General features: G+C 39.2%; 1 long non-coding RNA gene across 1 annotated transcript in view; it reads left to right on the top strand.

The window, feature by feature from the left end:
- LOC103347654 (uncharacterized) overlaps positions 1-24,166 on the top strand; it is a 138,555-nt gene extending 114,389 nt beyond the window's left edge. The window contains exon 5 of the long non-coding RNA XR_011380278.1: positions 23,917-24,166. This is a non-coding gene — a long non-coding RNA (uncharacterized lncRNA). The remainder of the gene's footprint in view (positions 1-23,916) is intronic.
- The last annotated feature ends 2,914 nt before the right edge of the window (positions 24,167-27,080 follow it).

A 27,080-nucleotide genomic window follows, 5' to 3' on the forward strand; every position in this document is an offset into this window, starting at 1 on the left:
AGCCATGTGCCTGGAACCTCAAAGGTAGGCTGGGCCAGTAGGAAGGTGTAACTATGTATTTGGTCTTTGATGGGTGAAACAAAAAAATTGTTTTGTTCAGTTTGTGAACTTCAAATGAACATGTCCCTGATCATTTTTCCAGTTCAGAGATGTCTCAAGTCGCTTGGTGGGAGCAGCCATCCTGGCACCTGGGGATAGTTTCTCTTCTTCCTGACACTTTTTTTTTTTTCTGTTTATTTCTCAGTTTGGTATCAAAATGGGAGGATAGGTAGTATATCTAAAACAACCCCTTAACTATTCTAATTACTACTACTACAGGGTTTACCTTGAAGAAGCATAGTCCTTTCTCCCCACAACTCCTACTTCCTGGTCTACAGAAATAACATATTCAAAGGCTTTAGCTGTTTTTTGAGCTTTTGTTTCTGGTACTTATCATCATCTTTCAAAATAGTAGGGTTGTTACCTACTTTTTTTTTGTTATCTCTTTTTTTTTATTTGGGGGTTAGCTATTAAAATTCCTGTTTATGAAAGTAAAAGAGTCCTTTCTTTTATAAAATCCTCTCCCTGATCCCAAGGCTCTCGTCTCTGCAAACACCTTCCCTCTTTCCTTCCTGTATAGGTTTTTTATGACTTTTGGATAAATTAATGTTCACTATTTACATTGTTTGATTATGTAGATATCATCATCAGTCAAGCATCATAGCAGACTAATTCACCCCAGACTCTCTCAGAGAACTGCATCTCCCCTCAATGTTTTCAGACATTCAGTTGATGTCCCTGTTGCTTGTTTGCCTTCTTTGGAATCATCACTCCTGACAGCTTTCTGTGCTTGCCACCTGGTCCTCATACTAGGCATACCCTATGCCTCTTATTTGTTCAAAAACCTCTACTTTCTGAATCCTTTTCTTTTTTATGCCTTTGTTTCCTGGAGCCTCATGAAGGGGGAAGCAGAGAAGAATTTTCGAATTCTGGTCATCTTTGATGTCTTTATCCTACTCTATATTCCATTCAAATTATGGTTCTGTATAAATTTATGAGTTAGAAATCATCTTCCCTTGAGATTTCTAAGGTGTTTCTTTCCTCACTGCATTTCTTTGTTGCAGTGATAACTATAGCTGGAATTGCCTTTACTGTATGATTTTGTTTTATTGTTGACTTGGAGGCATTTTACTGAAGCAAGGGAAGAAAACATGCATTTATACTACTACCTGTACTGAAAGATTCTTTTCTTTTTTTCAACTTTTATTTAATAAATATAAATTTCCAAAGTATAACTTTTGAATTAAAGCAGCTTTTCCCCCCATAACCTCTCTCCCACCTGCAACCATCCCATCTCCCACTCCCTCTCCCATCCCATTCTTCATCACGATTCATTTTCAATTATCTTTATATACAGAAGATCAATTTAGTATATACTAAGTAAAGATTTCAACAGACTGCACCCACATAGACACACAAAGTATAGAGTACTGTTTGGGTAAAGATTATTTTCTAAAGGGATACATAATATTCTATTTAATGAATGAGCCATAATATATTTAACATTTCCCCTGTTACCCTGATGTTGCTTTCCAGTGATAAATAACACTGCAAGGGACATCATTGCACATGGAACACAGTGTGGAAAGACACTTTTGTTTACTTTGAAATGTGTTTCTTGTTACTGACACCTGTCTAAGAATTTTATGTGTGTATCTTTCCTGAGTGACATAGGGAAGAAAGTCTTCTCTTCTGATATTCTTCCATGGATTGATCCACTTTTGTCAATGACCAGTGGTGATTTTATCTTAACCATTAATCCACAAGAGTCCAATAGGCCTCCAGTGTTTTCTTGGTCAAAATCCTTGGTAAAAGCATTGAAGAGTCACTGTTTTTTCCTTAAATACTTTTCCAGTCTTTCATAAACCAGCTTCACATCAGAGTACAGTTAAGACCAAAAGATAAGTGTTTTCCCTCTCAATAAGAAGCCTGTGCAGACTTAGGGATGATAGTTAAATAACCAGATTTGTTGTTAAGATAGTGAAATGCTTCTATACCTCTTGGTTAGTTTCATGATAATAATAGTGACAGGCAGTAAACTTTAGTATAAATTCACTAGATTGAATGAAATATTGTATAATATATCAGTAACCACAATGAATGAGCCTCCTTGTCACACAACATCTAAGAAGTAATTGTAGCTCTATGGCCAACATCCAGTGAGCAGTGCAGACACATTGTGTGTTCTTTACATTGTCAACATATATTCATTCTAGAATTATAATTGTTGTTGCATCTAAATAGCTTGCTTTTATTTGTATATATTATAGTTACTGCATGCAATTTTTATGTAAGTGTGCATTTTGATGTTTCAAACTGTAAAGATTTATAACAAAATATTGAATGCAAATGCCCATAATGGAAGAATAACAAAGTCTAGACATATTTCTCAATATTTCTGTTAAATACAATAAACAGGAATCATTTGAATCTGTGGGAACATAAAGAAGGAATTATATCATTAAAAGGTAATAATGTTAAACACTTAAATATCTTATTAGATTAATGTTCCGTTAAGTCTCTTGGTTTAAAAAAAGGACATTTAAATCATTATTGAAGAAAAAATGTTTAAAACATGAAGACTTAGTGAAATAATAAAAATGTTCAAAAGTTTGAAATATCAGTTTCTTTTTTTCAGAACATTTATTTAGTATTTGAAAGACAGAGAGAAAGAGATCTTCCATCTACTGGGTCACTCCCTAAAAGGCCACTATTGCCAAGGTTGGGCCAGGCTTACGCCAGTAACCCGTAACTACATGCTTGTCTCCCACTTGGGCAGGTGTCCAAGTAGTTGGGTCATGTTTTCTGCTTTCCTATACACGTTAGCAGGGAGCTGTATCAAAAGTGGAATAGTTGACACTTGAATCCATGCTCACATGGGATGCCAGCCTTGCAGGCGACAGATTAACCTGCTATACTATAACACTGACCCCTGAAGAATCAATTTCTTGAAAAAAATAAATGAAAGCACTTTAAAATTCTTAAAAATAATGGACAATTAATATTTAAAAGAACCTCAAAAACAATAGTATCAATTTGGACACACATTTATAAACCATACTGGTAATCCTGGGCTTGTTAAAAATCTACCTACTGAAATAAGAACACTACTTTCTGGAAGGAATAAATCAAGGCAGTGAAAGTTCAATAATTATTGATGAAGCTTCAACTACTTTATGTAAATATAGCAGAATAATTTTCTTTAGATGAAAAATTCAATACTTTGCAAAGAGTTGGAAGTTTGTTTTTTCTTTAATCTTAGAAAGCTGACATAAGTAAGATCTGAAATGCTATAAAACTTTTTGTTTGTGGCGCTTGAGAAAAATGGTTTCAGTGAAATATATTGAAACAAAACACACTTACTGAATTATATTTAGATATTCCAGTGTAATGTTTAGAAGTAAGTTTGGAGTTTTTGTTCTACTTTTGGTACTATCTAAATCACCATATTTGATCACATCTGTATAATGCAATAAATACATGAAATAAATGCTTTCTTGGTAGTTTATATTTGCTACTAATCATTAAATAAACACCAGAAGGAATTATTACTCAATATTTCAGAAGATAAGAAAAATGAAATACTGAAAAAATGGAGCATTGTGTTTGTACCACAATTGACAATTTATTATGCTAGACCTGAAAGACACTTTGGAAATTATGTCATTATTAGAAAGTTAAAAAAAGGATAGTTACATATTTGAGAAAGTAACATTGCTTTAGAGAATTCGAGTTTTAAAAATATCTTTATTGAAACATAATTCACATACCAATAAATTCATCTTTTTAAAATTAGCAATTCAGGGCCAGTGTTGTAGTACAGCAGGTTAAGCCATGGCCTGTTGCATTCACCTCCCATATGGGTGCTGCTCCACTTCTGATCCAACTCCCTGCTAACGTGCCTGGGAAAGCAGCGAAAGATGGTCCATGTCATTGGACCCTGCACCCACATGGGAGACCTGGAAGAAGCTGGCCTGGCCTAGCCCTGGTCATTGCAGCCATTTGGGGAATGAACCAGCAGATGGATGACCTTTTTTGTTCTCTCTCTCTCTCTCTCTGCCTATCCCTCTGTTTTTCTGTAACTCAGACTTTCAAATAAATAAATATATATTAAAGAAAAGGAATAATCTTAGCAATTCAATTGTTTGTAGTGAAGGATAAATAAGATTTTGTGACAATATTAACCATGAATTGTGGTTTGGAACATCTTGGGATGTTGTGGAAAAATAGGGATGTGTGAATCCTCTAACAGTGTTCATTTTAAATATTGTTTTGGTTCTTCTGGGTCCCTTACATTTTATTATTTTTTAAAAGATTTATTTATCTCATTTGAAAGGCAGAGTTACAGAGAGGCAGATGCAGAGAGAGAGAGAGGTCTTCCATCTGCTGGTTCACTTAATTATTAATAATTAACATGTATTAATTATTAATATTAACTTGTTAATTAATATTAATATCTTAATTTCATTTTTGGATTGTTCATTGTTAGCATGCAGAAATACAATTGATTTTTATATATTATATCCTGCAAGCTTGATGAACTCTTGTTCATTCTAATAATTCATTCTATAGTTTTTTTTTAAGTGGATTCCTCAGGATTTCCTATGTACAAGATTATGTGATTTGTAAATAGGGAGTTTAATTCTTTTCCAATCAGGATTTATTTTATTTTCTTTCCTAATAACCTTGTCAGAGCCTTCAGTTACATGTTGAACAGAAGTGGTGAGAGTTACCTTGTTTCTGATCTCAAGGAGAAAGTTTTCAATCTTCTAACATTAAACACAATGCTGTTGGTGAGTTTCTCATAGATGGCCTTTATTAGGTTGAAGAAGTTCCCTTCTATTCCAGGTTTATTGAGTGTTTTTTCATGGAGAGGTGCTGGATTTTTTCAACTACTTTTTGTGCATCAGTTGAGATGATCATGTGGTTTTTGTCCTTTATTCCATTCATACAGCATATTGTACTAATTAGCTTTTATCTGTTTAGAGATTTGGTTTTAATAAATTTCAATACTTTATAAGAAAGAAATGTTTCAATTATTAAAGGTGACATATTAATTTGACAAATTATCATGGTGGTTGAACACGCAATGTTGTATTCTGGGCTTATTACAGGTATTCATCTCCATGTATGAAAAATCTAAGTGGAGGTATAGAGGTGTGGGAAAGCATGATTTATTTAAAAAGATAGCATATATTCAGACATGAATGCAGACAATCTCCTTCCATGAGGAAGGCAGGTGACTGCCCTCACCTTCCTTTTATAAGGTAGGGGAGGTACCCCAAGTGAATATTCAAATGGCATGGATTTTGGGTTGGAGCTTCAGCACACCTAGTGACATGCAGGAATGTGGGGTTGTAGTATACCTATGGTCATCATGGCATCTTGTACATGATGGGAAATGAGGCTCAGGTACCTGATGGGGTAAGGGCATACTGAGCTTGCAGTCACGTTGTATTGGCATATAGTGTGGTGAGCTTTGTGTGGCATGGGGCTGCAACACAAAGGCTGCGGGCAGTCTCTCAGCTCCTCTTCACTAGCTCCCTGCCCGTCACATCAATAAAACTATCATGTTATTCTTTTCTTTAACTTTTATTTTTATTTGATTTTCGTGATTTATTTATTTATTTGAAAAGCGGAGTTACGGAGAGGCAGAGGCAGAGAGAGAGAGAGAAAGAGAGAGAGAGGTCTTTCATCCTCTGGTTCACTCCACAGATGGCTGCAACAGCTGGAGCTGTGCCAATCTGAAGCCAGGAGCCAGGAGCTTCTGGTCTTTCACGTGGGTGCAGGGGCATAATAGAGAGCTGGATTGGAAATGAAGCAGCAGGGATTTGATCCAGGGCCAATATGGATGGGATGCTGGCACTGCAGGTGATGGCTTTACCTGCTACGCCACAGCACTGGCCCCAATCTTAAGGATTTATGTCAGTAAAATGATGTATATCTTTATGGTAACAAGGAATAGGCAGGTTTGAAATTTATGTAAGAACTTAACTTCTGCCATATAGCTGAACACAACAACATCTTCTGGCCTTTCCTATTAGTACAGAAAACTGTTTCCTAATTTGATTTTTCAATATAATAGTTTTTTCCACCCCTCTCACATCCTTTTGTTAGGGCAGCTAGGAGGTATTGGCCTATACTTGTAAGAGGAACCAGAGAAAATGGGAAGAAAACAAGTTTATGTACAATGGGATGAGAAACTAAGTCTTGAAAGCAGGGCCCAACCTCTTGTCTGTCTCCCTGGACCAAGATTTCTTGCCTGTTCTTATCAAAAGGAATTCACGGAATTGAGGGAGTGATACAGCTGCCCTGACTGGACTGAAGGGGTCATTTGCTCTCCAATAGATAAGAACCTTGATGGCCAGAATTGTCTAGAGGGTTTGTTTAGGGGAATTCCCCATGCCAAAATCCCCCACCTAGACTTTCTCAGAAGAGGGAGGAGGGGAGAAGAAGCTGAGACCCATAGTCATGGCCCATAAAACCCCAGTCTGAATGCAGACTGGGCTCGCAGTCCTTTACTGAGATGCCAGCCTCGTCCATAAAGTGTAGGAATTTCTGTCTTTTCACTTTTTTTTAATAAAATCCTTTGCTAATCCCATTCTTGGCTGTCCTTCATAGGCCACATACTATGTCATAGATAGAACAAGCTCCTGGGGTTGGACTCAGCCATTAACACCTTAGGGGAAACTGATAACCTTAGAAGAGAAAGTACAACAGTGGATTCTATTGGAAAGAACAAAGAGGAAAGAAACCTGGTGCATTTCTGAGGAAGGATAAAATGAATGGCTCAAGTAGACTTCTAGCTGCAATGAGATCTAAATATAAAAGGGTTCCTATGACTACAAAGGTGGTATATTTGAATAAAAATGAACACCAAAGTCTTTTAAATGCTAATTGCAACTGGATGAAGTCTGTCATTTCAAACTGCAGACAGCACCCCCACCTCCACTTGCACTTTATGGCTCCTGGGTGGAATCTGCTTTAAACAAAACTACTGCCCTGTGAAATTGAAAAGTACTTTGAGTTCCCTGGTGGAAGGGCCGTTTTACACCAGTTCAGCCGTGTGACTCTGATTGTTCATGTGTTCGAAGTTGGAGTCTCAGGACCCTCTTTCTGTGACAAAGAAAAAAAATGTGTTGATGCAATTGAAAAATCTTTAAGGTATTAGTCACCCCTTCGGAATGGTTCTATCATATTTTATATTTAAAGATTTCTTTATTTATTTGAAAGGTAGAGTGACTAAGAGATGGGAAGAGACAGAAAGAGATTCTTTCTCCCCGGGTTCCCTCCCCAAATTGTTGAAACAGTTGGGGCTGAGCCATGCCAAAGCCAGAAGCCTGGAATTCCATCCGGGTCTCCCATGTGGGTGGCAGGGGACCAAGTGCTTTTGCTGTTATCTGCTGCTTTCCCAGACACATTAGTAGGGAGCTGGATGGGAAGCAGAGCAGCCCAAACTAGAACTGCATCTCTGATATGAGATTCCTGTGTAGCAATCCCACTGTGCCACAAGGCTAGCCCTTGGAGTAAATTTGAATGCAAAACATTGTCTGGGGAAACTGAGTTCAGTTTGAGTTCTGCTCCCCAAAGATTCCTTATGGTGTGGGAAAAATCAGGGAGATAGATAGTTCATGAGCTGGAGGCCATACCTCCCTTACCCATGTAATGCTGTCAACCCACCTATCAATCAGATGACCCTTCCCCAGGATGTAACTCCCCTTACCTGGGACCTGGGGGCAGTACTCTGTAACCACTCCTCCCCTTTTTAAAAAAAGATTTATTTATTTATTTGAAAAGAATAGCTACAGAGAGGCAGAGGCAGAGAGAGAGAGAGAGAGGTGTCTTCCGTCCGCTGGTTCACTCCCCAGATGGCTGCAATGACCAGAACTGAGCTGATCCAAAGCCAGGAGTTTCCTCCAGGTCTCCCACATGTGTGCAGGGGTCCAATGACTTGGGCTAACTTCCACTGCTTTCCCAGGCCACAGCAGAGAGCTGGATTGGAAGTGGAGAAGTCAGGACTGTCGGGCAATAGTCCGCGGTGGTATCGCTAAGCGGAGGTTTTTACTTTCGGTTTTGACCGGGGGCTTTCCTACGGGCGGGGCTCTCTGGAGGCGGAGGGATCCAGGTCACGGTAAACAACAAGATGGCGGCAGGACCCCCCGCAGTGAATCTGCCTACCTGCCTGCTGCGTGACACCTCACCTGATTGGCCGAACGACACGTGCCCTTCACGTGAACAGAGACCGGATTGGTGTGCCTGATGCATAGACTCTAGCTTGCTCCTGATTGGTAGCATTTTGTATATAAGCTGCGGGTGTAAGGAGGAAGCTCTCTTTCTCTCCTCTCCTTTCCTCCTCCCTCTCTACCTCTGTCACGTTTACTTTCTCTAATAAAAAGTCTACTGAAGACGGATAAACGTCATTCGTTCTTTTCTCGCCCGAGAAACCGTTGTCGCGGGCCCTGGGTTGAGTCTGCTGGCCAGACTCCCCCAGATGCTCGTGGCACAGGACTTGAACCAGTGTCCATATGGGATGCCGACACCATAGGCAGCGGCTTTACCTACTTCACCGCAGAGCCAGCCCCATCACTCCCTTTTTGAAGCTCATAAGAAGCTTGGTAAAGGGGCTTTCTCTCTTTCTCTCCACTTCGTGGACCCAGGATGAGCAGAGCAGGTTATGAAATTCTGTTTTACTTTTCCTGGCCCACTCTCCCTAAATGAAGCCCTCATGTGCCTTTGTATTCTTCTCACTTTGTAAATAAGCTTTATCACCTGGCATGCTGCAGTTTGTGCCTGTACTTAGAATTTTCTAGTAAAAGGCAAGAGCCTGGGATATTAATTTAGGCCCAACCTAGTGCACAACATCTATAGATGGGAGTTATACAAAATAATTTTATCACGTTCTTTCCAGTTCTTGTTTTGGTTTCCTAAGAAATAGCCATTGTTCCTTGTTGTTAAGTATAGATTGTGCTGGAAGATGCCTGACATAAAATCACCATCCTAGTGTCAGCATTATCAGATGACACACACGTATTTGAATGTACCACTCTATTCTCTCCCATTTCTGATAATTGTAAGGGCTACACACACACACACACACACACACACACTCTTTTAAGACATTTGAGTAATAAGATTCTGTCTCACTTCCTATTCCATGAAAGAAATGGGCAACATTTATATAGAGTATTTGATCTTAAAATCATTTTCCTCAGAACAATATTTAGGAAGTCAGAACAAGAATTTTCTGATATAGCATGGGGAATGAATATTTCCAGATCACTTAAGAAGGCTTTTTTGTCTAGACTACAATGAAAATCTATTGAGGATGTGCCCCCACCTTTGAAGGTGCCCCCACCTTCAAAGATGTGTCTCCTCTAGTCTGGTCATGATCTCTGGCTACACATTTGCAAATAGATGAATTAACAAATATAGCTATAGCATTCACCTTATGTTTTGCTCTTCTGATATTAACTTTCTAATTGTGTACATACAGCACTTTAATTTTTAAAATGTCCACAGGACTTATCTGAGTGAAAGGATGATAGGCTAATTTTAGCTCTCTTCCTTATATTCCTTTATATTAAAAAAATCCATCAACAATGCATTTAGGAAAAAGACAAAACAATAAACTCTTGGATTTTCCTATCACAAAGAAACAAGAGAAATGCTCTGAAATGTAACGTAGTGAAAGGAAATAAAAACTTAAACATCTAAAGAATTTAAAAAAACCTCAAGTATGTTGTAGAAGATTATTTTCCTAGTACGCCAATGACAACCCTTAGAAAATTTCACAGGTTAAAGAGCTGATCTAGCCATGGATCAAGGAGACCAGACTACTGGCTGGAACCATAGGAAATCAGCCCTAAGTGAGTGAAGGCCTGAATGCAGGGTTAGACTGTTCCAGGTACTAGACCTGGTTGGCCCCACTTTCCCCAGGAACATTTTGTGTCCAGGTAAGGCACAATATCAGGGGAACAGATACCCCAGTGACAGGGAGTTTGGAAATCCAGAGCAGAGGAACCCCAGTGCACAAGAGTGAGCCATCTGGTAGAGCATGTGCATTTATATACTCATCTGTAGGTATTTATTTAATCTATTGATAAAGTGTCTGTTTTATTTTTATTTTTTTACAGGCAGATTTAGACAGTGAGAGAGAGAGAGAGAGACAGAGACAAAGGTCTTCCTTTCTGTTGTTCACCTGTTGGCACCCGCCTAAAGTGTCTGTTTTTAAAATACTAATGTTTTGTGCCGGCGCCACGGCTCACTAGGCTAATCCTCTGCCTTGTGGCGCCGGCACACTGGGTTCTAGTCCCGGTCGGGGTGCCGGATTCTGTCCCGGTTGCCCCTCTTCCAGGCCAGCTCTCTGCTATGGCCCGGAAATGCAGTGGAGGATGGCCCAAGTCCTTGGGCCCTGCACCTGCATGGGAGACCAGGAGAAGCATCTGGCTCCTGGCTTCGGATCAGCGTAATGCGCTGGCTGCAGCACGCCGGCCGCGGCGGCCATTGGAGGGTGAACCAATGGCAAAAAGAAGACCTTTCTCTCTGTCTCTCTCTCTTTCACTGTCCACTCTGCCTGTCAAAAATAAGAAAAAAAAGGAAAATACTAATGTTTTTAAATCTGTATAAATGGGAAAGAATGCAGGGTACTGTAATTAAGCCAAGCAGTCTCAGAAAAAAAAATAGGAACAGTATCAAAAATACGAAGAACTGATGTAATGTCCTCAGGTGGAAATACATTCCAAAAGTTCATCAGCATTACACATCTTCATAACCAAACAGAAAAATAACATACCTGTGTGTCCCAAGACACTGGCTTAATCTGATGTCTGAAAGAGGAGAGTGAATTCAGTGAATGAGTACAGAAACACAGCTGATTATAAGAAAAACCATGACAAAAATCCTTAGCTGTTGAATAGAACCAATAACCTATTGGAAAACCAAATGGACAATGACAAATCACCATACTAACAGTATTTTAAAATATATAATAACTGGGGCAGCCTCATGATTAAGTTGCCAGTTAAGATGCCTGTATCCCTTATCAAGGTAGCGGAGTTCATTTCCCATCTCCTATTCTTGATTCCAGCCTCCTGTAAGTACAGACTTTGGGAAGCAGCAGAGATGTGTCAAGTGGTTGAGTTCCTGCCACCAAACATAGGAAATCTGGATTGAGTTCCAGCTCCTGGCTTTGACCTTGGCTTAGCCCTGGTGGATACTTGGGCAGTTAATCAACACACAGGCTCCTTCTCTCACTCTTTCTGTCTTCCACTCTCTCTTTCTCTTTCCATCTGCCCCTCTGCCTTCTAAATAAATAAAAACAATTTTAAAAAAATCTTTAAAGAAACTACATAAAAACCAATGCTAAGGATAACCTGAAAAGAAATATGTGAGGTTCATAGGAAGAAATATACCAAACTTACAGAATTCTTCACTAGAAAAATAGGTATACAAAATATTTTGTTATACATTTTTTCTTTTAAGTTAAAAAGTCACTCTTAGAATATGACTAACAACCAATATTTTGGAAAACGAAAATCTTTCTCATTATTCTCTCTCCAAACCCTTTCCCTCCGTAGGGGAGCCATGGTTAACTATTTTCTATGTCTTTGCAAATAGCTTATGGACAGAATGTTTGTGTCTGTTCAGAATTCGTATGTTGAAATTTAGTGCCCAAAGATGCTTATATTGGTAGGTAGGGCCTTTTAGTGATGATTGTGTTATGACAGTGGAACGATCCTGAATGGGATTAGTGCCCTTACAGAGGCTATAGAGAGCTAGCTCCTTCTACCATATGAAGACATAAGGAGTGTGCTATTTGATGAGCTAGAAAATGAGCACTCACCAGACACTGAATCTGCTAGCACCTTGATCTCAGACTTTGTAGGCTCCAGAACTAGGAAATAAAATTTTGTTGTTTATACTGTTAGGGTCTGAAAACGCCCACCGCCCAAGGAACGACTCCAAGAGACTTTTCTCTCATGCAGCCAGCAAAGGGTTAAAGATTTATTGATCCAACATGTTGGGGCTCTCTGAACATACAAGGACAGAGGAGCAGCGAGGAACTACAGCATAGGGTTTATAAAGGCAAAAACCACAAAATCGGGAGGGGGGAGAGAATACACGGTTGCTAAGCGGTTGCTAAAATCTTACAATCAGCAATTATGATCTTAAGACATAGACAAATCACATCTTCATTATTAGCCCAGGTAACCCAGGTGCAACCTTTCTACTTTAAAGCTTGAGCAATCATCCTAGGGGGTTTTTGTGCTCTGCCAAGGGTGATGTAGTGCACTGCTATTGTCCGACTATTTGAGATCATAGTTTCAGACCAGAGTCTCCCGGTGTGGGGGTGCTTTCCCAGAATGGAGTCTCAAGTGCTCCAAAATGGAGTCCCTACTGTCAAGGTGCTACTTTACTCTGTCTTATTTTCACAGCTGCACCAGGAAGGTTTAAACCTGTAAGCTTAAGCTTAACTTTTTACACCCGCACATATACAATTTTAACTCTTCAATACTCTACCCAGACTACTGTTCTGTTATAGCAGCCCTAAAGGGCAAGGCAGTTCTTACAGTTCTGGTTCTTGTAGCAGCACTTTCATGACTAATCCTACTTGTTGATTACTGGTTTTATACTTTTATTTAGCTTTCTAACTGTTCTCAGTGAATCATATTGATCTGCTGTAAATGATTCATCATGCTCACCAGTATCTCATGGTCCAGATTTAGTTGCATGATCACATCTCACACAGTGAAAGGTATTTTGTTGTAATTTAAGTAATAATATACCCAACTAAAAAAAAAATCAAGATTCTGTTCCTAGAAAACATGGGAAGAATGGTTGTTGGGTAAACAACTAGCTTGGAAGAGGTGGAAGCCAGCTACACTTCCAAGGTGGGATGAGGAGTGGTTTTCCCATGAAAGGGGGATGTGAGTTGCCAGAAGGCACCACTGACATAAGAGAGCTTGCAGAACAACCATAGCATGAGAAGGTCTAGTATCAAAATCACCCACCACCCTGTGTTTGGAGCTATGCACACCAAAGAACCTGGAGGAAGCAGTGTAGCTTTCTTTAAAAGATTTGCAGAAAATGTGTTAACCAATAGATAGGAATTTATCATTTAACTGAGAATTGGTGAAGAATGAAAACTCCTGTCATAACTGCATAATGAACCAGACTTTTTGTACACACTTTGCCCAGTGAAAAATGATGAAATAATTTTTCTTTCTTTTTTAAGTGTTATTGTATTTATTTGAAAATAAAATAAGTAATTCCATGTGCTGGTTCACTCTCCCAAATGATGGCAACAACCAGGCTGGGACAGGATGAAGTCAGAAGCTTTATCTGGATCTCCCACATGAGTGCTGGAGCCCACACACTTGCGCCATCTTTTGCTGCTTTCCCAGGTGCATTAGCAGGGAACTGGATTGGAAGTGGAGCAGCCTGGATTAGAACTGATGCTCATATGAGATGTCGGTGGTGAAGGCAGAGGCTTAACTGGTTTATCCAGAATGCTGCCATCAGACATAGTTTCTTGACCTACTAGGATTTGATTGCTGCAGTGACAGTCTTACTAAAATACTGTGAACATTTACAATTTAAGCATCTCTTGTTAAATTTAGCAGCTGGTTCCTCCCTTGGAGTAAAACATAAATCCTCTTTTTAGAAAAATATTGCAAATAATGTCTAAGTTTCTAGTAACAGTGATGAACACTGGAAAGATCATATCTGAAAACTGACTTCTCTTATGTAAGATATGCAGTTGGCAAGGTCCTGAAAATAAGACCCACAGAAAATTATGAAAGACTATGCATCAGATGATTGATTCACAATTTGGTTGTTGTGAAAATAAAGTTTACTCTTTCAAGTGGTGGAATCTGGGACTGGCATTGTGGAATAGTGGGTTAAGCTGCTGCCTGCAATGCCAGTACCCCATATGAGTGGTGGTTTCAGTGCCAGCTGCTCCACTTCGGATCCAGCTCCCTATGAACGTGTTGGAGAAAGCAGCAGAAGATGGCCAAGTCTTTGGCCCCTGGCACCCACTTGGGAGACCTGGATGGATTTTTGGGCTTCTTGCTTGGGGCTAGTCCAGCTCAGGCCTTTGTGGCCATTTGGGGAATGAGCTGGTAGTTGGAAAATCTCTGTCTCTCCCTCTATCTCTGTAACTCTGCCTTTCAAATAAAAAAATAAAAAGTCCAAACAGAATCTGAGAGAACTTCCCTATTAAGTTAATCACTGCAAACACTGGGCCCTAATACACAGAGGAGAATTAAATTCTGAGAGTAAGAGCTCTCTTGGCACCCATTTCCGTTTTATGGGAATAATCAGATGATTAAGAGAAAGAAACAGTGACTCGAGAGGTCCTTGAATTCTCCTGCAAATTATGAATAAAGCACTTAATTTTTCTAACTTTTATTTCTTCTTTTCCTAATGTATTGTGGAAAATAAAATGTAGCTTCTGAGGATATATTACTTGTAGGAATGAAATAGTAACTAGAAGAATGCTGAGTTTATCAAACAGGCTCTAAAATCATTTCCCTAAAACTTATTCCTACCTAATTGCTTACATAAAATTCAACATTTTATTAGTTTTTGTATAATTTGGAACTTTCACTTCTCTATTTTTTTTTCTGTTTAAACATTTTCAGATCTAATCGCATTCAGTTCTTAATCTTGCAGCATCAGAGGTATGCAGGTGAACCTATCACTAGAGAAATCCATCTGCAAACAAAATCACAAATGTTTGCCTGCAGTTTCAGGACATTCATGAGCTGCTAAATCGATGGAGATAGAACATATAACTTATTTTCTAATTTGTATTTGTCTGGTTTGGGGCATTTCATAAAAAGTAGTTTCTTTTGTATTTCCAAGGACGCATAACTGCTTTTGCACGTTTTACTTTTCAAAATCTCAAATTCATTACATCATACTTATAAAACATAAAAAAATGCTCACTTCAGTGGTAACCAATGTAAAGGGCAATGGTGCACAAGTAATCCCAATAACTTCCACTTTGGAAAGGATGTTAAATCCATTAATTGTTTGCCCTATTGGTTTGTTTGTTTGTTTGTTTGTTTTTACCTTAATCAGAGTTTGTTGTTTCCTAATGGCTTTGATAACTCCCAGGCTTGCATGGTTTGTTGAAAAGCCAACACAGTGGTGCTGGTCTCTTAACCTCCTCACATGCTCCCCTTCTCAGAGTATCCTGCCCATGAGTTTCCCTCTGTGTTTCTTTCCCTCTCCACCCTCACCTGGTTGGTGAGTGGTTTATCTGCAGTTAGACTGCAGACTCTTTCCGGTTTGGGCAACACTAGGACCTGAGCCATCATCCGTTTCCATCAGGATAAATACAGGATAGAGAAGGGATCCACTTAACAATGGGCTTTACCCAAATGTGAAGTATGTCACTGTCAAACACATTTTAATGGTAAGAACCACTCACATGGCCCCATCTAAGGTACAGGGGGGTTTGGGAAGTGTAGCTCCTGGCTGGGAAGCCACTTCCTAGGGGCATCTCAATACTATGGAAAGGGCTGGGGGCGGGGAGCTTGACTTTTTGGTGGCAGCATCTTATCTTTGCATCCAGCACAGTTGCACTCACTAAATATTTGTAAAATTAATGAATGAAAATAAATGAATGTAGCTGTTTAAACTAGTTTGTGATAAGTAGTAGTATAACAATTTCACATGTAGTGTACAGAATTTGGATAGGTAGAAACTCCACCATTTTGTATATCCAATTTACATAGTCTCCAAACAGTAGTTCAGGAAACACTTTGCTCTCTCAGGTTTAATATGTCAAAAGGCACCAGGGTGGGTGACATCACTCTTACATTCTTGCTTTGGACTGCTGTATCATATTCATGAATAAAAATGAAAGAACTAACTAGAATTAGCTATGCTTTAGAACTCTGCATAAACTGGCTTTGTTCCTGACCATTTAAAACTCTGTTATTGGTTAATTGAACAAAAGAAGCAAAAGAGAGTAAGACATTAGAACAGATAAATAACCAATCAAAACTGGGTTGAATTTAGATTAATTATTACATAAAAATCTCTGAGCAAACTGAGGTTTCCATTAGGAGAATTTACACACACACACACACACACAATCCAAAAAGTTCAGGGAAATGGAATTAAAATATAAAGTTAGATGTGAGCATGTGGCACAGGAGGTTAAGTTGCTGCTTGGGATACTTGCATTCCTTAATTGAGAGTTGGTTCAAGGCCTAGCTTCTCTGCTTCTGATCCAGCTTTCTATTAATGCATCCTGGAAGGTAGCAAATAATGGTTCATATGTTTGGGCCCCTGCCATCTATAGGAGATTCAAATGGAGTTCTGAGCTCTTGGCTTCAGATTGGTCTAACACTTGCTGTTGTGGGCATTGGGGAAGTGAACTGGTGCATGCAAAATCTCTCTGCTTCTTTCTGTCTCTGTGACTCTTTCAAGTAGATTAAAATAAATAAACATTTTTAAAAGATAAGTTTATTTAGGTACAAGAAAAATTTTGAGATCTTGTATAGTATTTTCATAATATGTTTTCCATGAACCATAACATTTTAAAAGACCCTCTTAGGAATCTGGGAAACATCATGCTGAGTGAAATAAGCCAGTCCCAAAGGGACAAACATCGTATGTTCTCCCTGATCAGTGACAACTTACCGAGCACCAAAAAGGAAACCTGTTGAAGTGAAATGGACACTATGAAACGGTGACTTGATCAGTCCTTGTCCTGACTGTTGATGAACAACTTAATACTTTATCCCTTTTAGAATTTTTTTGTTCTACTTAATACTATTGGTTGAATTTTTTAATTAATACACAATTACTCTTAAGTGTTGAAACTTAACTGAAAAGTGATCCCTGTTAAATATGAGTGGGGATAAGAGAGGGAAGAGATGTATAATTTGGGACATGCTCAAGCTGACTTGCCCCAAATGGTAGAGTTAGAAACATACCAGGGGATTCCAATTCAATCCCATCAAGGTGGCATGTACCAATGCCATCTCACTAGTCCAAGTGATCAATTTCAGTTCACAATTGATCATAATGAAAGGACTAAGAGTCAAAGGGAGCACATAAACAAGACTGGTGTCTACAAATACTAACTGATAGAATTAAAAAGGGAGAGAACGATCCAACATGGGAAGTGGGATACACAGCAGACTCATAGAATGGCAGATGTCCTAAACAGCACTCTGGCCTCAGAATCAGCCCTTAAGGCATTCGGATCCAGCTTAAAAGCCCATGAGAGTATTTCAGGCATGGAAAGCCAAGACACTCTGGAAAAAAAATGACCTAAATGAAAGATCTCTGTGAGTGAGATCCCAGTGGAAAGAACAGGTCATCAAAGAAGAAATTACCTTTCTCTGAAGGGAGGAGAGAACTTCCACTTTGACTACGACCTTGTCTAAATTTGATCAGAGTCAGCGAACTCAAAAGGCCTCCATAGCCTTGGCAACTCATGACAAGAGCCTAGGGTGATTACTGATGACATAAACAAGACTGTCAATTTGTTAAGTCAACAACAGGATTCACTGTGTACTTACTCCCCATGTAGGGTCTGTGTCCTTAATGTGTTGTACAATGTGAATTAATGCTATAACTAGTACTCAAACAGTATTTTATACTTTGTGTTTCTGTGTGAGTGCAAACTGCTGAAAGCTTTACTTAATATATGCTAAATTTATCTTCTGTATATAAAGAGAATTGAAAATGAATCTTGATGTGAATGGAATGGGAGAGGGAGTGGGAGATGGGAGGGTTGTGGTTGGGAGGGAAGTTATGGGGGGGAAAAGCCATTGTAATCCAAAATCTGTACTTTGGAAATTTATATTCATTAAATAAAAGTTAAAAAAGAAAAAAAAACCCTCTTATATATTTAATTATATATGTTCTTTTTTGTATATTTATATAACAAATATTTATTTTTATGGATATTCTTTATACATGTACATTTTATAATGGTCCTATAAAGGATTAGATATATGAAATTAGGTATGTACAATATATGTCAGGAAATTATTTTTTGTATGTTTAAGATAACCCTTTTGCCACTTAATTATAAAAAAATGAGCTTTATTTTATAATAAATCAAATTCTGTTTGTACCAAATCTCTAAATCTTAACTTTATAACCTAACTTTAAATTTGTACCTTTCTTTAATAAGGAATTTATAAGATTAAGAGAGACTAACAGATATACTTATCTTTTTAAAATATTTTATTTATTTATTCAAAAGGCAGAGTTATGGAGAAGCAGAGGCAGAGATAGAGGGAGAGAGAGAGGTCCTCCATCCACTGGTTCACTCCCCAAATAGTCACAAGGGCCAGAGCTATGCACATCTGAAGCCAGGAGCTAGGAGCTTCTTCTGGGTCTCCCATGTGGATGTGGGAGCCCAAATACTTGGGCCGTCTTCCAGTGCTTTCCCAGGCCATAGCAGAGAGCTGGACTGGAAGTGGAGCAACTAGGACTTGAACAGGTGCCCATATGGGATGCAGGCACTACAGGAGGCAACTTTACCCACTGTGCCACAGTGCTGGCCCCAGATTTACTTATTCTTAACCTTAGGTGCATTATCTGGCACATCCTTGAGCCTCAAATCTCTCATTCTAATAACATCTTCCCCCATTCAAACTCTTTTTTTTTCTTTCACTCATTCTTTAACTCCCACCTCCTACAAGTGCTCCATGTTCTGACCAGTCCTGAGTGATCTGGCTGGATAGGAGAACCAAGAGAATCAGCATGTGTAATCTGTAAAGGGCTTGAGCTTCAGTGTTCTGTAATCTGAGTAACAATTCAAAATAAAATAAAGAGCTGGGTACTTCATAAATGATTTGTAAGATAGACATGTTCATGAAAAAAATCACTAGGATGATATAAGACTCAAGCTAGTGGATTAATGTAACTCAGGATTGTGTGTGTTTCTCTGTGTGTGTGCACAGCAGTTACCTTGTTCAGTAAGATTTAATGCTGCAGAAGAAGGAGGGACAGACCCTTCATGTTGTGCTAGAACAGGCTACCTCTGCTTGCAGATCTATTCTCATTTCATTCCTCATTAAGGAACTGATGCAGCATTAGTGTTTACTGCAACCTCGAGGAAGTAGGCACGTTTTAGACCTCCAATCTCATGTTTGCCTAAAGAAGCCTCTATTGAATAACCAAAAACATTTCTTTTTCAAAGAAGTTCTATTGGAAAATCATTTCTACTTATTTAAAAATCTTCATTGTTCCTTGGATGGCTTTGGCTTACTTTTGAAATAAAATGGGATTTTTTTAACTGAGTGGTTTCTGAATGACTGCTGTATAATAGGGCTTTACACAAGGCTGTGAAAGGGGCCAATTTCACAGCTCATACTTTCGTATTCCTGAGAGGTGTCAATGTGTACTGGTGAGGATTCTCAAGCAAAGAGCGTCTCAGTGCTAAATTTGTTGAGAGAAAATAAAATTTGACCCCCAAATTGAAATTTTGTTACATTGAATTTGTATTAAAGATTCTTTTTTTAAAACTTTTATTTAATGAATATAAATTTCCAAAGTACGACTTATGGATTACAATGGCTTCCCCCCCATACCGTCCCTCCCACCCACAACCCTCCCCTTTCCCACTCCCTCTCCCCTTCCATTCACATCAAGATTCATTTTCGATTATCTTAATATACAGAAGATCAGCTTAGTATACATTAAGTAAGGATTTCCACAGTTTGCTCCCACACAGAAACATAAAGTGAAAAATAATAGATGATTTTTTTAAAATGATGATGAAATCAGATCAGACCTATTGTCATGTTTAATTCCAGTGAGAGTCAAGTTGGAAATTGATAATTTCTTCTTCTTCTTCTTTTTTTTTTTTTTTTTTTTACAGAAGATCAGTTTAGTATGCATTAAGTAAAGATTTCAACAGTTTGCACCCCCATAGAAACACAAAGTGAAATATATTGTTTGAGTACTCGTTATAGCATTAAATCTCAATGCACAGCACATTAAGGACAGAGATCCTACATGAGGAGTAAGTGCACAGTGACTCCTGTTGTTGACTTTACCAATTGACACTCCTGTCTATGGCATCAGTAATCTCCCTATGCTCCAGTCATGAGTTTCCAAGGCTATGGAAGCCCTCTGAGTTCTCCCACTCTTATCTTGTTTAGACAAGGTCATAGTCAAAGTGGAGGTTCTCTCCTCCCTTCAGAGAAAGGTACCTCCTTCTTTGAAGACCTGTTCTTTCCACTGGGATCTCACTCACAGAGATCTTTTGCCAGAGTGTCTTGGCTTTCCATGCCTGAAATACTCTCATGGGCTTTTCAGCCAGATCCGAATGCCTTTAGGGCTGATTCTGAGGCCAGAGTGCTATTTAGGACATCTGCCATTCTATGAGTCTGCTGAGTATCTCACTTCCCATGTTGGATCACTCTCCCCTTTATTTATTCTATCGGTTAGTGTTACCAGGTACTAGACTTGTTTATGTGCTCCCTTTGACTCTTAGTCCTTTCATTATGATCAATTGTGAACTGAAATTGATCACTTGGACTAGTGAGATGGCATTGGTACATGCCACCTTGATGGGATTGAATTGGAATCCCCTGGTATGTTTCTAACTCTACCATTTGGGGCAAGTCAGCTTGAGCATGTCCCAAATTATACATCTCTTCCCTCTCTTATTCCCACTCTTATGTTTAACAGGGATCACATTTCAGTTAATTTTCAACACTTAAGAATAACTGTGTATTAATTACAGAATTAAACCAGTCATATTAAGTAGAACAGACAAAAAAACTACTAAGAGGGATAATGTATTAAGTTGTTCATTAACAGTCAGGGCTATGCTGATCAAGTCACCGTTTCCCATAGTGTCCATTTCACTTCAACAGGTTTCCTTTTTGGTGTTCAGTCAGTTGTCACCGATTAGGGAGAACATATGGTATTTGTCCCTTTGGGACTGGCTTATTTCACTCAGCATGATGTGTTCCAGATTCCTGCATTTTGTTGCAAATGACTGGATTTCGTTGTTTCTTACTGCGGTATAGTATTCTAAAGAGTACATATCCCATGATTTCTTTATCCAGTCTACCGTTGATGGGCATTTAGGTTGGTTTCAGGTCTTAGCTATTGTGAATTGAGCTGCAATAAACATTAGGGTGCAGACTGCTTTTTTGTTTGCCAATTTAAATTCCTTTTACATATTATGGACAAATAAATACAAAAATCCTTTCATTTTCTTTCCTTATTTAACATACTGGTGCTATTATTCTGTATTTCAACTCATCTTATAGATTGTTGTTTTTGTCTTTTTGGGATGGATTTGGAGATAATCCAAAGGAATTTATTGACAATGTTGTATTGATTTTAAGGAAGCCCCAGCCTAGGGATCTGAATATGGTGTTCAATGTGCCCGTATTAAATGGTTCAGGACACCATTTCCATAGCAGTGGTTGCAATCTCTTTGAGTGTAAGGTTTATTTTGCAACTCAGAAAAACATCTCAATCAGTACTCTGCATGCTGTAAGTCATACTTTTAGTGTCTATTGAAGGAGAGATAACCTAATAATAATACCTATTCTGGATTTTGCAATGTCTTGCATATATTTGCATTCCCTTAATCATTACATCATGAGCATGTTTTTGTAAAAGTATGAGGGGCATGCTATCTAGGCCAATGATTCTTGGCCTCTATATAAACTTTTAGATTCTTCAAGGGCTTGTTGCCCACAGACCAGAAAGTATTGGCTGAAATTAAAAATACATTATTGGTGATGAACATCTTTTGAATTTCTATAAGAATTCTTTCTTGACAAAGGCCTAAGTAATTTCTCCCTGGATTCCTGACTGATGCTGGTCCTATTCTCTGCCTCTAACCACTCCCCAGTGTGCCTGACTTTTTTGATGCAAAATGTGACCTCTAGAAATTCCAAGTGGATCTAAAGATTTATCATTGATGGAATGATACTTCTCTGCCTAAAGTTGTGATTAAAGATTGATATTCTATAGTATCATGCCTGATTAATTAACTAGGTAATCTGATGTACTATGGCTCACTTTGCAGTGTCTCTGAAACAGTGTGATTTCATAGACTTATATTTCAAAATAAGACTCTTATATTTTTAAATTTTAATTAATATCTATTTATTTGAAAGAGAGATAAGGAGAGACAGAGAGGTCTTTAATCTCCTAGTTTGCTCCCCAAATGCCTGTATCAGGTAGGGCTGTACCAGTTCAAAGTCAGGAGCATAGAACTCAAACCAGGTCTCTCATGTGGGTTTCAGAACACCAGTGCTTGAGCCATCACCCTCTGCTTCCTAGGGTGCACATTAGGAAGAAGCTGGAATGGGAAGCAGAGCCTGGATTTGAATCCTGGCATTCCAATATGGGATGCATGCATCCCAAGGGGGAACCTAACAATTACACCAAATGCCAACCATATTAACTTTGGTAAAAAAATAAACTTTTCCTTTAATTATATTTCCCAAACTTAACAAATATTTATTTATTTCAGAAGTGTGCGTGTGTGTGTGTGTGTGTGTAAGAGAGAGAGTCCTGAAAGTACTCCTATCTGCTGGTTCACTCCCTAAATGCCCACAACAGCTGGAGCTGGGCCAGGCTGAAGTCCAGAGCCAGGAACTCAATCTATGTTTCTCATAAGGGTGGCAGGGACCCAACTACTTTGCCATTTCCTGGGTACACATTTGTAAGACATTGGAATTGGGACCTGTTTTGGGACTCCAACTCAGTTAATCTGATACGGAATGCAGGTATCCCAACCAGAGATTTAATTACTAGGCCCAACACCTGCCCTGTAAAACTAGTTTTTTTTTTTTTTTTTTTTTTTTTTTACAGGCAGAGTTAGACAGTGAGAGAGACAGAGAGAAAGGTCTTCCTTCCGTTGGTTCACCCCCCAAATGGTCGCTACAGCCGGCACGCTGTGCTGATCTGAAGGCAGGAGCCAGGTGCTTCCTCCTGGTCTCCCATGCGGGTGCAGGGCCCAAGCACTTGGGCCATCCTCTGCAGGCGGAGGATTAGCCTAGTGAGCCATGGCTCCGGCCAAGACTAGTTTTGAATTAAATGATTTATTTATTTATTTGAAAGTCAGAATTACAGAGAGAGAAGGAGAGACAGAGATCTTCCATCTACTGGTTCACTCCCCAGATGGCTGCAACAAATGGGGCTAGGTGAGGCTGAAGCCAGGAGCCAGGAGCTTCTTCCAGGTCTCCCATGTGGGTGCAGAGGCCCAAGCACTTGGGCCATTTTTCTCCGCTCTCCCAGCACATTAGCATGGAGCTGAATTGTAAGTGGAGCATCTGGGACTCGAACTGATACCTCTATGGGATGCTGGCACTGCAGGTGGCGGCTTTACCTTCTATACCACAGCGCTAGCCCCAAGACTGTTATTTTTAAGAACTATAATACAGGAAAGAAGGGGGTGAATAGTCAGAGGAAGGAATCCAAAAACATGTTTTCCCCTCAGCACATAAAATGATAAGTTCGGGACCAGCGCTGTGGCTCACTTGGTTAATCCTCCACCTGCAGCACTGGCATCCCATATGGGTGCCGGGTTCTAGTCCCAGTTGCTCCTCTTCCAGTCCAGCTCTCTTCTGTGACCCAGGAGGGCAGTGGAGGATGGCCCAAGCCCTTGGGCCCCTGCACACGCATGGAGACCAGGAAGAAGCACCTGACTCCTGGCTTCGGATTGGCTCAGCGCCATCTGTAGCGGCCATCTGGGGAGTGAACCAATGGAAGGAAGACCTTTCTCTGTCTCTCTCTCTCACTGTCTATAACTCTACCTGTCAAATAAAAAATATATAAATAAATTAAAAATTTTTTAAAAATGATAAGTTCACTTCTGTTCATGTAAAACCAAAATACTTGTTTTCCTCTTTTCCTTCTCAGGGTCCAGAGGTTGGTTTCTGCCTATAAAATCTCTTCTAAATCAAGTTCCTCCTTGGAAGGCCTGGACCGTCATATCACTTGTCATCTTGACGCGCAACTCATCCTTAGAAGTGGAGGTTATCTTAATAGAAATATGGATAAAATAATAGTTTCAAGCTCTAAGGGTTTTTTAAAGAGGAAATTTGAAAATGAGTAAAAAATCTAGTGCATAATAATTCTGCTGGCACATGGCAAGCAGTCAATAAAGAATTATCACCATTATTACTGCTATCCTTCAGTGCTTCAGGAATCCTATACTTAGGAGCAGGTTGAGAAAGTTGAATGTAAGTTACCTATACTTGGAGGAGTCCTGCATTCCTGAGTCTGAATGGGAAAGATACCTCATAGAACCCCAGGTTGATCAGAGTCCACATGAATTCCAGCTGCCTGTGGCAGGATTTTCCTTGAGTTTGTACCCTTTGTCTTTGTGCAAGGTCATTTGCAACACTTTTTGATCTTTGGAGACTAAGGGAAGGATGAGCTGGGGGCCTCAGAGATTTGTCTGCCCAGTGTACAGAGTCCTCTCAGTACATCTTTTTTTTTTTTATTTTTCAGCAATTTAGAAATTTACAGGAGAAAAAGGTACAAGAATAATGCAGAGAATTTGTGAATACCTTCATCCAGATTCCGCAAGTTTTAATCTTTGTATCTGGGCATGTGTGTATATGTACCATTCACACAAACATTTTTTCCTGAACCCTTTAAGAGAGAGTTGCAGGCATGATGTCCCTTTACCCTTAAATACTTCAGCGCATGTTTCTAAAAGGAAAGGATCTTCTCACCCCAATAGTTTTCTATCAGGAAATTAACATCAATTCAATTCTATTATCTAACAAGTCCTGCCCATTGTCTCAATAATATCTTTTACAGCAAAGGAAAATGAAAGATCAGGACTTTCAAGCAGATGCTTTAAAAATGTAGTTCTATGAATGATTAGTATCAGCAGGAATTGACAAGACTCAGAAGAGGAACATGGGGTTCCTGTGAACAAGGAACACTTATTAACTCTGGAAAAATAGACACACTATTAACTAAGATACAAGTTAGGGTATAATGTGATACATGTGGAGATTCAGTGGAGACATTTAATAGAGGGTACAGAGTAGGAAGTCAGCATGGAAGCCTGAACCTTCCCAGCTGTAGTCTTATTTCCTGTCCCAGAATAAACGCAAAGCAGTCAGATTTGTCTTTTGCACTAGGACAGATCATCTCCTTAATTAAGCAGCTGTTGAAGTAATAATTTTGCTTATGAGGATCAGGTTACCAGAAATATAAATGTTTTTAAATACTAGAATCAAATTTATCCTAGTAAGGGCCTCACCCTATGAGAGTGAAAATCAAAATCCATAAGGATGATTCAGGTGCATCTGCTGACTCAAGATCACTCCAGGCATTTTCCCATCTAGGTCAGAATTATCTCATTTATTTAAGCTATTTCTATCTCATTCTGGTTATTGAATTCATTTCTGTTAACTACTCATGTAATATGACTTTGGGTGACTGTTCTCGTGCTCAGAGATTGAAAAGTTATTAAGACAAAATACCTGCCTTAAGTGCAATTATACCAGGGAAAATAAGATGAGGACAAAATGATCATAACATGAAATATAAGAGTTATTTAAGAAGAAATACAGAATGCAAGAAGGTAGTAGACTTAGGAAAGATTTCATGGAAGAAGTGACTCTTAACATGTTCATTAAATGAAGTGGTTTTCTGGGAACAGTTAGGGAGCTGCATTCTATGGGAGCATCAGCACGGTAAGGTACAGACTGGAAAGCATTAGAGTGAAACAGATATTGAACTATGGCCAACAGATCTGGGACTCGAGGTACTTGTAGGAGAAGAGTGTAAAGCGGGGTTGTCTCAATCCATTTGTACTGCTGTGGCACAATACCTGAGGCTGGGTAATTTATAAGCAACAGAAATTTATTTCTCACAGTTCTGGAGGCTGGACATTCTCAGATCAAGGCTCTGGCAGAGTTGATGTCTGATGACAGCCTGGTCTCTGCTTCCAAGGTGGTGCCTTCAATACGCTGTCTCTGGAGAGGATAAACACTGTGCTCACATGGAGGCAAGGATGGAAGGAGTGAACTTACCCCCTGCAGCTCTTTTTATAAGGCACTAATCTCGGCCAGCGCCATGGTTCACTAGGTTAGTCCTCCGGTTGCTCCTCTTCCAGTCCAGCTCTCTGTTGTGGCCCGGGAGGGTAGTGGAGGATGGCCCAGGTGCCGGGACCCCTGCACCTGCATGGGAGACCAGGAAGAAGCACCTGACTCCTGGCTGCTTGTTTCTACCTCCCAATGTGTCATCTAGACTAAACACTTGGATGAACATGTTAGGGACTCTTTAACTTCATGGGGATACTTTCTTTCCAAGAATGCAAACTAAGGATGCAGTGAAGTTACCCTGTTTTTGTTTGTTTGTTAAGGGCATTCAAATTACTGTGAAGATACAGCAAATACTTACCAATGCTAATTTTTAAAGACTAGTTTTGGCTTCATTTTTGTACTTCCTTTTTCTAGGATGCACGTTTTTGTGTATTTTTGACATTTCTGCTGACAGTCAACATGCAGATTTGATGTAGTGTCTCTATTTCCCTTTCCCTCTTGTCCCCTTCCCCACCCCAATATCAAACAAGTTGAAAGCTCTCACTTAATTGTTGTTTTACAGTCAAGGGAACAATACGATATTTTAAAAATCTTCGCTCCTGTTCTCTAGAGTTGCTGCTTCTGCTTGTTGGCTGAGTGCAGAGAAGTCACCTGGTTTAAAATGTCCTTCTGAGAGTTCAACAACCTTCCCTAGAGGATGCTGTGAACTCTGGAATCGGCCATGTATAAGGCATGTCTAGATTATTTCCATCAGCTTCTGCAAATCTAGTCTCATCTGAATAATTCCTACATGAGTTTGTCCTTCATGCATCCAAACGTCTTCCTGGGAGTCCTGATGACAGAAAGCAACAAGGGATTGATTTTTAACAGCCCAGCCTTGTTTTTATGATGGTCATCTTTATTACTGTCTTATGTACAAATTATTCCACAATTCAATTATAAGTAGAAACAGATGTGCTCTGTTGGGTAGATTATTTTATCCTGAATAAAACTGAGTATGAATTAAATACTTAAAAA

Source organism: Oryctolagus cuniculus, chromosome 1 (assembly GCF_964237555.1).
Source record: "Oryctolagus cuniculus chromosome 1, mOryCun1.1, whole genome shotgun sequence".
NCBI lineage: Eukaryota > Metazoa > Chordata > Mammalia > Lagomorpha > Leporidae > Oryctolagus > Oryctolagus cuniculus.